The sequence below is a fragment of the Macrobrachium rosenbergii genome, chromosome 31 (assembly GCF_040412425.1).
Source record: "Macrobrachium rosenbergii isolate ZJJX-2024 chromosome 31, ASM4041242v1, whole genome shotgun sequence".
Taxonomy (NCBI): domain Eukaryota; kingdom Metazoa; phylum Arthropoda; class Malacostraca; order Decapoda; family Palaemonidae; genus Macrobrachium; species Macrobrachium rosenbergii.
The window spans coordinates 5,434,717-5,447,662 of record NC_089771.1 but is presented as its reverse complement, the minus strand read 5'-3'; the positions used below and the strand labels follow the sequence as shown (position 1 = coordinate 5,447,662).

Genomic DNA, 12,946 nt, shown 5'->3' with positions numbered 1-12,946 from the left:
CATATTTATTGACCCATTCCTTAAAGAAACACTTATATTTAAGCTGAAATATAACACTAAACAAATCACACCATTCAAGAGATCACCGTCTTGTTATTTTTTTTTTAAGGCAATGGTGACATTGTCCTTCAAAAACTAGGTAATTCTACAGACAAGATCCGTGGTAATTTTTTTCAAATTATCTCGGTAAATTTCTGAAATTGTCTCGGTAATTTTCTCAAATTGTCTCGGTAAATTTCTTGAAATGATCTCACCTGCAATGCATAACATACATCCGTTTCTATAATGATCAGTCAAAAAATTATGTTAATAAAAAAATCTACATGCGGAGTTCTGTAGAATTAAGGTAAAACAATTGCATAAACATTGAGTTAAATTGTATTACATATGATTTTTCCCCCAAGTCTAATTCCTTTCTACAATGGATTTAAATATAACAACTGACCATCATTCACAAACACTGTATTTCGAATATTAAAGTTATGTTAACCAAATTAAGCTAACCGATATTTGCCACTGTCAAGCAAGATTACGCACAGGTGTGACCACTCAAACCATAATGGCAACTGGCACCTAAACTGGTCCATAACACCAGTACCTACTGCTAGAGATAGGCCTAGTTGTAAACATTAGATTTCCACTTCGTAATTTGTACACTTGGCACTTACTAACACTTTCCCAGTAGGAAAAACAGAAGATCACTGCTATTCGTAAACACCGAAGGTGTGAATAAAACAGGAATAAATGAGGAGAAATCACTGATATCGTCCATCTTCCAAAGTCCAGAGCAACACTGAAGACAACACACGTCAGTGACGTCACCTGCCTGACTGACTGTAAACAAACAAAAGAGTAACTGTAAGTACGGCCACTTCTTGTACCTCTTACCTTATAACTAACGTCTACGAACTTAAGGCGTTTTTCTTCCTGGCAAATCATAGAGACTTGGACTCAACCTAGACAAAACTGCAGCTTATGTAAAGCCAGCGATTCGTGGGAAAAGTTAATGTTCAAAATTTCGAAAAAACCTTAGATACAGAAGAATATGAGAATTATGAAAAAAATAGGCCTGTGGTTTCAGCCTCGTCACATGAGATCGATCCCACAGGGACGAAACAAATGGGTCCATTCCTAGTTATATTATGTATTTCTCTCAAGTCCTTAGCGATGAATTATGGCCCTGGTGCTTACTCGGCTGTGGAGAGTCACAGCCGGGGCAGAGGCTGATTGGGCCTACTACTGATTTCACCCCAAAGAGACTTAGTAATGATTGCTGTTATAAATAATCATGATCATCATCATCATCATCATCATCATAACGACAATAATAATACTAAAGATAAGGAAAGGAATAATAATAATAATAATAATAATAATAATAATAATAATAATAATAATAATAATAATAATAATAATAATAAAATCCTCACAGAAGGTGTCAATATATTACTACAATAACGTATTCAAAATACGCAGAGAGAAATCTCTTCCTGTAAAATATGGAAACATTTGAAATGCTTTTGTTAAAGGCAAGAATTCCTCGAACAGAAAACCTGTATCATAACTGTTTTATTATTAATTCAGATATTATAATCATGACACACTGACTTCAGGTCACTCTAATTTCCGCGTGAACTTCGACTCCATCTCATTTACAAAGTTTTAAAGAGAATATTATATGAAGCACGGAGGGAATACGATCTCTTAAGTAAAAATCGGTGATAATTGGAACGTGATGTAAACAGGTTTTTCGTAATTCGTAATTGAAGGTCTTTGAGTTCGAAATATTTTGATTAATAACAGACTCATAAATTGTAATTCTAGTCGATTTTTTTTAACGTTGTCGATGTTATGGTTTTAGGCTTTATGCTACATTTTTTTCATAATTATAAATTTATTTTTTTAAATAACCGATTTTTTTTATAAATAACTACCTCAAAAATTTAATTTTTGGATTTCTTTCTTTTTGTTGCTCTTGTTGATGTTTTAGTTTGAGCTGGCCTTATGCCAGCACTGGACTCTGAATCCAAAGATATTTTAATAAACTACCTCAGAATTGTATTTCCAGTGGATTATTGATAGCCAAATTGCTCTATCACGCTTAAAAAACGAACTTTTTTTATTTTTTTTTTTGTTTTTACAGAATTTTCAGGTTTAGTAGAATCTCTCGTGCCCTCTAAATATGAAAACACAACCGTCTACCTGATAATAACTGAAAAATGTCTCAGTATTCATCGCTTGCTTTTACTAAATACCGTTTCCCATAACATATTAAGTTGAATATAAACCTTTTCATTAATTTCCCATCTTAAGGAGAGACTGTAGAAAAGATTTGTAATTGTTTTTTAGCAAGAATTACAGACAGAATTAATTCCCTCGTACAGACGACACAGGAAAACCCAACGAATTTGCCTGATAAAATGTAAAGTTTTTCAGTATTTGCACTAAAAAACCATCCTCATATGAAATACTAATACAGATATCAACCTCCTCATTTTCTATCCCTCCCTCGAAGAGGCAGAAGGAAATAGCAGAAGATGAAAACGTCAGGAAACCTTCACCAATTCGCATGTAAGACGTCAAGTCTAAAAATATGACGCCACAACAATTTACACTTCAAACGGAACCTGAGCCGCGTGGTTGTTGGCCCATAGGGAGAAGAAACGCCTGTCAGATACTAAATGGGAGGCGACAGTACCGGTCTAACGTTGCAGATGTGGAAATCCTGCTTTTTCTCTATAGCATGAAGGGGAGTGGGTATTTGGGGTAGGTGTTTTATAATTTTATTTTGTGTAGTGGGAAATTGTGTCGTCAATAAATGAAGGCTAATAATAATACTTTCTCAGAAATATGAAAATAAAATAAAACACAAACACATATGCGCACAAACACACAAATAATATATATATATATATATATATATATATATATATATATATATATATATATATATATATATATATATATATATATATATATATATATATATATATATATATTGAGAGAGAGAGAGAGAGAGAGAGAGAGAGAGAGAGAGAGAGAGAGGGGGTTTAGTAACAACAAGGCACAACAAGAATTTATATATATATATATATATATATATATATATATATATATATATATATATATATATATATATATATATATATATATATATATATATATATATATATATATATATATATATATATATATATATATATATATATATATATATATATATATATATATATATATATATATATATATATATATATATATTTATGTATGTATGTATGTATGTATGTATGTATGTATATATATCTCAATTTTCCGAAGTCTATTGAACATTTCTCTCTCTCTCTCTCTCTCTCTCTCTCTCTCTCTCTCTCTCTCTCTCTCTCTCTCTCTCTCTCTCTCTCTCTGGCGTAGCTAGCAAATTCAACCTGTCCTACATTATTCAAACCGCGTTCGTAAACAGCACCAGATAAAGCCACAAACCAAAAATCAAAATCAAAAAGATAAGCAACACGGCTACCCTGCACGAAAACCTCCTGGAGAAAGACACCTCGCCCAACAGTCCACAAGAAGTGACAAACACACACAAGGCTTTATATCAATACAGAAGAAAGAAATTGAAGAAAAAACTCGGAAAAGTCATGGAGAGATTCCTCTGTCTCCGGCCCACGGTATTTTTGGAGAGAGGGGGAATAACATTCCGTAACTCTCTCTTTTCGAATTCAGTCCATTTGACCATTCGTTCCTTCCTTTTAGCCTTTAGACTTCCTGAGTCGAGGTTCCTCTGCTTTAAAGAGAGAGAGAGAGAGAGAGAGAGAGAGAGAGAGAGAGAGAGAGAGAGAGAGAGAATTAGCTACATAGAATGTTGGGTTATCTACGCCTCTCTCTCTCTCTCTTACTGAACTCAAATAAAGAAGGTTTCATTGCATTAAAATTATTAGATTATCACAATAATCGTTTCCTGATTTACGAATAAAAGTTCACTTCGTTTTCCTGTCCTTTTCTTCCTAATAACTGTGAAAGCCAATACATACTCACAAGCAACACACACACACACACACACACACACACACACACACACACACATATATATATATATATATATATATATATATATATATATATATATATATATATATATATATATATATATACATATATATATATATATATATATATATATATATATATATATATACATGTGTGTGTTTGCGTGTGTGTGTGTGTGTTTAAAACCGACTGGTTAGTGTTTGTTTGTGCTTGTGAGTTTAATGTGCTGGTGTGTGTTTGGATTCTCTACTGCAGAATAATTTAAATATGTTTGCAAACTAGTAAATTTAAAATTTTTTAAAATAAGGTAAGAAATACAATCGGAATTATAAGCTTAAAGAAAATAATAGCCTCAGTTTATACACCTTTCGACTTTCAAATGCTTTTCCGTAAAAAAGTCAGTTTGTGTCAGAATAAATACCTCCTACCTCCATAGAATCTGAGAGAGAGAGAGAGAGAGAGAGAGAGAGAGAGAGAGAGAGAGAGAGAGAGAGAGAGAGAGAGAGAGAGAGAGAGAGAGAGATTGCAGACTAGAGGGTAATTCCTGAATGTTTTTACATTTTTTTTTTGTGAGCCAAATCAGAGAGAGAGAGAGAGAGAGAGAGAGAGACATGAGGTTGCAGACTAGAATGTAGTTCCTGTACAAAAATTTGTTTTTTGGCGAGTTAATACCTCTTAACTCCAAAGAGAGAGAGAGAGAGAGAGAGAGAGAGAGAGAGAGAGAGAGAGAGGGAGGAGGGGGCCTGCAAACTAGAATGTATTCCTTTTACGTAATTTTGCTTTTGTTTGCCAAATCCGATTTGCACCAACCTTCCTAGACGTAAGTTCCTTGCTCCCACGTTGGAAAGCAGACTGAATGTTCACGCGAATCTGTTTTCCCACGGTTTCATCTGTCCTTCAATGAGGTAATATATATATATATATATATATATATATATATATATATATATATATATATATATATATATATATATATATATATATATATATATATATATATATATATATATATATATATATATATATATATATATATATATATATATATATATATATATATATATATACCCTGTCACTACATTCAAGGCGTTATTTTTTATTCCGATAACACTTTACCTCTGTTGTATGTGCATGCCTTTAAAACTAAAAAAAAAAAAATTTGCTTTATTATTTATGTAGTAAAAATCCTTCATCTACATTATATCAAATCGGTAATGGAGAATTGGTAAATGCACTCCATATTTATAATTTTTTCTTTTAAAAATCACAATAAATTTTTATTAGTTATTTAAAGCCAAAACAAGAGGGAACATCGACCTATAATTCTTATCCTTTTGAAGTCAGAATTTAGCGTTCAAAATGCCCATATAGCTGCTTTACAGACAAATATTTCTTTAAGAAAATAACATTAATCACAAGAAAATTTGATCAACTATTTGAGACCAAAAACCAAAAAACTTCTATTGTAATTCTTATCCTTTTCCATTCAAAATTTAGCGTTCAAAATGTCATAGCGTGATGCTTTACAGGCCAATATTCCTTTAAAAAAATATCAATAATTACAATTTTAAACCACAAAAAGAAGGAACATCGACCTATAATTCATATCCCTTTTAAGTAAAAAATTTACGTAAAAAAATTTTCATATATGTTGCTTTATATGCCAATGTTCTTTAAAAGAAATAACATTAATCACAATCAAATTTGATCCATTCTTTGAAACCAAAAGACCTTGGAAAGTTTACCTATCATTCTCATCCCTTTTAAGTCAAAATTTTACACTCAAAACATCCTTATATGCTGCTTTGCAAAGCAATGTATCTTTTAACAAACAGTAAAAATCATTTCCCTATTTCTCCGTCCACAGCTTCCAAGCCTGGAATTGGAAAAATAGGCAAAAAGAAAAACGTTTCAGTAAAGCCTCACATTAATTTTATATTCCTTGTGGAGATTTCGTCTTGCAGTTGAGCGTTACCTTTATTTTCCATTTTTACGATGACATTTAGACATTCAGATATTTCTGCTCCACAGGCAGGAATAGAAGTATTTTTCTAGTTCTTATCAGATTCAGGTTTTTGTATTTTATATTTTTGTTTGAATGTCTGCGTAACGTATTTGAAAATGTATCTGGTTTCTCTAATGGCATATATAATTGTGGTTTCATTTTAATTACGAAAACGAAACAATATGTTTTTTTTTTCTTTTATGACAGATTCGGGTCTTTGTATTTGATATTTTTTGCTTAAATGTTTGGGTAATGTATTTGAAAATGCTTTTCGATTTCTCTAGTGACATATATAATTGTGCTTTCGTTTTAATGGCGAAAAACGAAATAATGTTCCAGAACAAATGATAGTGAAGGATAGGTAACTGACCTCAGTGTTGCAAAGTGTAATCCTGCAATTTTTATTGCCTTTCTGTCATCGCCTTTTTTTTTATAAAGATGGCTGACAGCTCTAGAAAGCTTATGGATTATTTAGTCCCTCTCTACCTTTGGGTTTAAAGAATAAGTTTCCAGTTTTCAGCTTTACGTAGCAGATTCTTGGTGTTTTTTCTGTAACCTGTTTTATTTAAAATCCTGTGTATCATTTCTCATTTCATTTGCCTTTGCTCTTCTATATTGTGGCTTTCTTATGACTCACATTTCTTTGTAAAGCAATTCTAAAAGTAAATGTAAAAATTCGTAATTCATACCACTAAATAAAAGAATATTACTATGGATATTATGTCATTGTTTTTGAAGTTACACCACCAACACAGAGATGCCGGAGATGCATTTGGTTGCGAAAAAACAATGATATTTCTTTAACACTCACACTGAAAATAGCTTTCATACTGATATATATATAATAATTTTACAAAAAAATTTAATCTATCTTTCTAAAAGTGATGCCCTGCCAGAAAGCACTTCGAATAAAATGAAAAGTTTTCAACAAATTGTCGATCCTCATTCTGGCAACACAGAATCGTCGGTGTCCTGACGAAAGATGATGCAGGATTGCCAATAAGAAAAGATGATCTCATTTGTTATTGCAGAAAAATATTTAAATATTTTCTGCTGAACCAAAAAAGAATAATTAATAATTTATTGACAAGATTTTGGCTCCCAAAAATAGCAAATCTTATATGTTGATTGAAGTGTATCGTGTTCAAAATGGTTAAGAGTTGGCATTCTTGAATTTTCCTCGGGCACAAGTGCGAACATTATGGTACATTTAAATTCTATTCTGATGATAATTTATAAGTCTGTAAATACTGCCAAGAAAACAAGCCTTCAAATAAAAATTTTTTTTTAATGACAAGATCTTGCGTTAATGGTATTCCTCGACTTTGCTGAAATCACAAGAAATTCAAAACTTAGATGAAATGTTACAACTAACACCAGCGGAGGTTTGTTAATCAGATTAGCCAACTTTAGCATTCTATAGATGACACTGAAAAGGCGTGAAACAGCACCACTGATGATAATCATGAAAATGAAGTACCATAGTTGTAAGCCAAAGTAATTTTTCTCAGTTCGTATAAAAGTAATGATCAATTTTTATAAACCATCTGAGAGTTCAAAATACAATGTCTGTTGGTAATTCTGGCTGAATTCTTTTAGGTTAATAGTTTCGTAAACTAATAGTTGATATTAACCATTATCTCCAGTAATGAAACGAGTTTGTATACTAAATTATGCACCTTTCTGGAATGCAGTATTTAAATGAACTGACAGCAAGCATCCAGTGTTTATTTTCAGTAATTATTTGGTTCCGATAAAACCTAAAAGAATGGCAGTGTTTGAACTCTGTGGCCGGTTCGCATATCCCCGAAATGTGTACTGGTATTGCACCCGAAAATTTCCATCCAATCACAGAGCTCGCCCTCGTAGTGACGTCACCTACGGTGGGTGGAGTTAGCGGCCAGCTTATCCTCTCTATACTAATATCTTGATGAAGGAAGCCATGAAAATAATGGGAATGAATGTGTTTACAATTCTATTGAAATAATTGAATTTGCACATTTTTGCAAGCTTGGTAACACAAGACAACTATTTCATCTTTGATATGTACTTAAAAGAAATTGAGGGATTGCCTGTGGGAAATCCTGTTACCTGCTACGATACGTGTGAGATTTTACAAACACAGAAGGTTGTCGAGCAGGCCTAAGGTATTTAAACCTTTAAAAACATTACGTATATGATATTTAAAGATATTTTAAAAAGAAGAGTATACTGCACCATTCATCGACTACCTTAATGCTCAACATGTAAAAACTAAATTTGCAATGGAAAGTTTCAAGCAGCTTAGCCTACCTTTTCTCGATTAATTTGAGGAGAAAAACCCAGAAATAAACAGATATATCCATATCTAGAGAGCTCACCTTTTTAGGATTCAGCGTGGATTTCTTACGCGCTTCTTATGAGAAATACTATGAGAAAAATACTATCCTGCTCTTGCATTTTACATCAAAGTATAGTTTGTGCATCGCTAAGGAAATAATGTCCAACATTCATAATTTTTTTCTAACGAAGAGCATATTGCACCATTCTTTTCATGGTTTATTAACCGAGAGAAAGCATTCATATATATATATATATATATATATATATATATATATATATATATATATATATATATATATATATATATATATGTGTGTGTGTGTGTGTTTTACACATACACACACACACATATATATACACACACACACACACATATATATATATATATATATATATATATATATATATATATATATATATATATATATATATATATATATATATAAACAGATACACAAGTACTTGGGTAAACATTAACTATTGCAACTAGTTTCAGGCTTCTACATGCCCCATCATCAGGCATCTAAAATATATATATATCATATATAATCTAAAATATATAATAAATAAACAAAATTTAAAAAATTAGAACAAACAGGCCACTTAACAAACAAGCATTTAGTGCCATTCGTGACCATTCCCATGAGCATGACCATCCTCTGAGTATGGATTATTTTTCTATATTAGCCAGTAGGTCTAGTGATGCGGAGCTAACCACAATATAAACTTTGTATAAATTCAGAGAAAAACCATCACTCTGCAATAATGAACGGTCAGTTGAGTTTCTTTGTTTTTAATTCTGTGTCTATCTTTTATAACTATCTTTGTATTTGCCTTTTATTCCTCTCTTGGCTCTTGCTTTTGTAAGTTAACGCTACTGTCCAATTTTAATTCTTGGTAATTAGTTCTGATGTCTTTAATTTTATTTTAGTGGGTGCTTTTTTTATTATATTTTTTTATTATATAACATTTTAGATGCCTGATGATGGGGTATGTAAGACCCCGAAACTAGTTGCAATAAATTATGTTTACCCAAGTACTGGTGTACCTGTTCCTTATTCGACTCCACTTTCCCCGGAGTGGAATATATCTATTGCATATATATTTATATATATATATATATATATATATATATATATATATATATATATATATATATATATATATATATATATATATATATATATATATATATATATATATATATATATATATATATATATATTATATATATATATATTCAGCGTTGTCGATTACAGCTCTGTACATAGATTCCTAAGCAGAAAAAATCTAATTTAACCAACAAAAGTAGTACTGTACAGAAGAAAAAGAATATAAACAAACAAAAGTTCCCATATATTTTTATTTAGTGGTTTGATCCATGCGACTTAGCATTTGCCACAATTTTCGCTAACATTCAGGGCGAGGTTACGTCGGTGTTTGGTCTTCCCCTTGACAGCACTTGGCCTTCGTCCTTTACCAATGGGAGCTACACCTCTTGGTCTGTGAGGTCCTCTTCTAGAAATGGAGGTGGGGTGACAAGGTATTTTTCCAGGGCCTGTACCTTTTTTCAGCTCCGAACCGATGCTATGGAGCAAGCTATTTAGTTGGTTGGTGGTTTTGACGGATGCTAGCCTCTGTTGTACTTTTCCTAAAGCCTGTGCAGTGTCGTGATTACCAAATTGCTCGACGACTTGCGCTAAAGTTTTTGCAACAGGACTCGTATCCAATAGTGGAAGAGTCCTCAACGGAGTTTCAGCATAAAGGAACCGCTGCGGATCGTCAATATTGCATGCATGTCCGTCCTCAGTATCTAAACTTTCGTTGCTGGTTTTTGCTGACGTGCTGCTTAATTCTCTTATGTCTCTGTCATTACTATCTTGACCCTCTTTACTTATATTCACCGGTGAACTAATTATTTCATTCTCCAGCAAACTTTCAAAGAAATTTTTGCCAGGAACTTTTTCTGGGCCGAGAGCTACTCCTACTAACCATCTCCTATTGGGTGTGGTCAATGGGAACGTTTGAGGAACCATTGACAAATTTTTTTTGCAGCTGCAACTTGGTGTTTGCAAGTAGCTCCAGTCTCTCCAGCAATGCACGTACACTTGTCAACATTCAGATCTACAGAATAGGCTAATGCTTCTCTGCCTCTGTCTGACTTTCCAACATGCATCACCTTTTCGGCAGGTATCTTGCAATGTGCCGAGATTTTTGACACGCCGTCTGCCAAGTGCCACTTCCACCAGCCTCTGCTTCATATAAGCATAAAAATTTCTGCCATAAAGACAACTAACTGAAGTGTTGTTTTTGCACCTGAAAAATAGCATAGAAAGAAAGAATCAGTCAGGAATTTAGGAAATGGCAATGCCTCAATATTATTTACTATTTCTCCTAGTTAGGGGGAAAATAATTTCCAAAAAAATATTCTGACAGGAATGGAGTGGAAAAGAAACGATAATTATGACCTAACATATACAAATATGACCTGACCGCACACTAGAAGGGTAGGTAAAAGAGGTAAAGGATAATCCTGAAGTCACTTATACAAGTGTGACATTAGAAGCATAATACAACGTTTTCTCCTGTTACAAATATTTACAGTACAGCTGTTTTAATTTTATTATATTTATATAAAAAAACTAATTAAAACAGTTAGGTTTATATACTGTACACCATTATCAAAGTTCATGGTGTCACAACCGTCTTACCACCCAAAGTACTGTTTATGTTATAGCACAATATGGAAATTTGTAGCGCAGTATAAAGCATTTGAGTTAGTTATATAACATTTACCTGTTGAGGACTATATCCTTGATTATACACATTGTAGATTCACAGAAATTATTGGTGTGATGCCCCCTCAACAATGCACCAGCTCGGAAGGTTAGTCCCCATTACTCTTTCCTGTCTACTAACAAATGGAGGTACCTGAAAGAAATACAAACCACTAAATTGACTGACAGACAAGAAAGGATGGAACATAAAAAAAAGAAGCGTGCAAGAAAATGACTAAATTGAGGAAGTAGTTATAAATACTGGTAATTTGTTGAAGAACTTCCAATAATTCACTGAAAAACTGTGTCCGAATACTAAGATAAGAAAACTCGTTATATTACAGTATTCTAACAATATACGGTGCTGATTAATGATAATACCTTGTAAAGTTGGATGTGTCTCTGCAAGAGGGCTTGTTTGGAACTCATTCCAAATTCGCGCAAACTCTGTTTGAGATTCAGCATACACGAGCTTCTTGGCCACAGCCATGAGCTCTTTGCGATTTTCCTTCTTGATGCCATGTCCAGAAGCCACCGGTAGACACCTGCTGCAGCAAATGAAAGATACAAAGAAACAACTGAGCCATTGGCCAGGTAGCTGCTGCGGAATCACAATTGTCTGTCATGAAAGCCTGTGGTGTTCCTTTTCCAAAGAAAACACCTTCACCAACTGCACTTTTGACCATCTTGAAACCTGTGAAACACACACATTAGAAATAGGAATTATTTTTCCAACCTTACCCCCTGTCCCCTGCCCCATTAACTAATAACAGATAATAACATTCTTGCCTCATTTTGTTTGTTTCTGCGTATATAGAACTGCCTACTTCTGATGATATTTCCTTTTTCGAGTTTAATTCCAGTTTATGTACATGGATATGTCTTAAATATTAGTAATTCAAAATATAATATAAACTAAACTCACCTCTCGTAAGACTACAGTAGCTTCGTCTTGCCTTGCGATGATGGAAATAACAGTGCCAGAGGTGCTGTGCCAGCTGGCCCCCACCACAAAGAAGCAGTACAGTAGGCTACTATTGCGGTGTTCGTTCAGTTTGTCGACGCATCCAGTGGCATCAACGAAAACAACTTCAGAAGCTTCCCTTAATTCCCTGTGGATTCGTTTCATAAATGGTGTCACCAATACTACTGAAAAAGAGTCTCCGTATGTTTCTGCTTCTATTGTTAATTCAGGGTTATCTCTGGCATACTTTTTGATCGAGTTCATCATTGATAGGTCATTTAAGCCACCACGTTCATTCCGCAGCCAGTCTTGCATCATGTAGTCAATGGATTTAGATGGGTTTATAGAATGGTTAGCCTGTTCACATAAATCTTCACACAAACCCATTTTCAGCAAATGCAACCTTGTGGCCTGTGCGGTTGTCATGTCTAAAAACGGTGATAAAGTCAGATCATCACTCCTGCATCAACTTTACAGATACTAGATGGAAACCTTTAAAATATTATATAATATTCCACACTACTGTTTAGGATGATATGAGCAGTAGTACATTTTGTAGTGTAGTTCAGCTTAGTTTCCTTTTAAATCTGGATAAATTACTTTCATTGAAGAAAGATGTTTGCTAATATATAGCATATAATGTAAAAAATAGCCTTATGCAATGTCCAAAACTACGTTGTTATGTGTTGCCTAATGACTTAGAATGACAGTGACTTAAAATGCAAAAAAATCATGAAACTTGTAAAAACCTGGAAAATACCTTGTTCAAAAGATTTAAAAAACGCATCTCTGGTTATTGGGTCCACTCGCAATTGCCTCAAGGAAGGCCTC

At 33.1% G+C, this 12,946-nt stretch overlaps 1 pseudogene; it reads right to left on the bottom strand.

Annotated features, from left to right (window-relative positions):
• Nucleotides 1-9,762: 9,762 nt before the first annotated feature.
• LOC136855217 (uncharacterized) lies at nucleotides 9,763-12,541 on the bottom strand (annotated as a pseudogene).
• Between the last annotated feature and the right edge of the window lie 405 nt (nucleotides 12,542-12,946).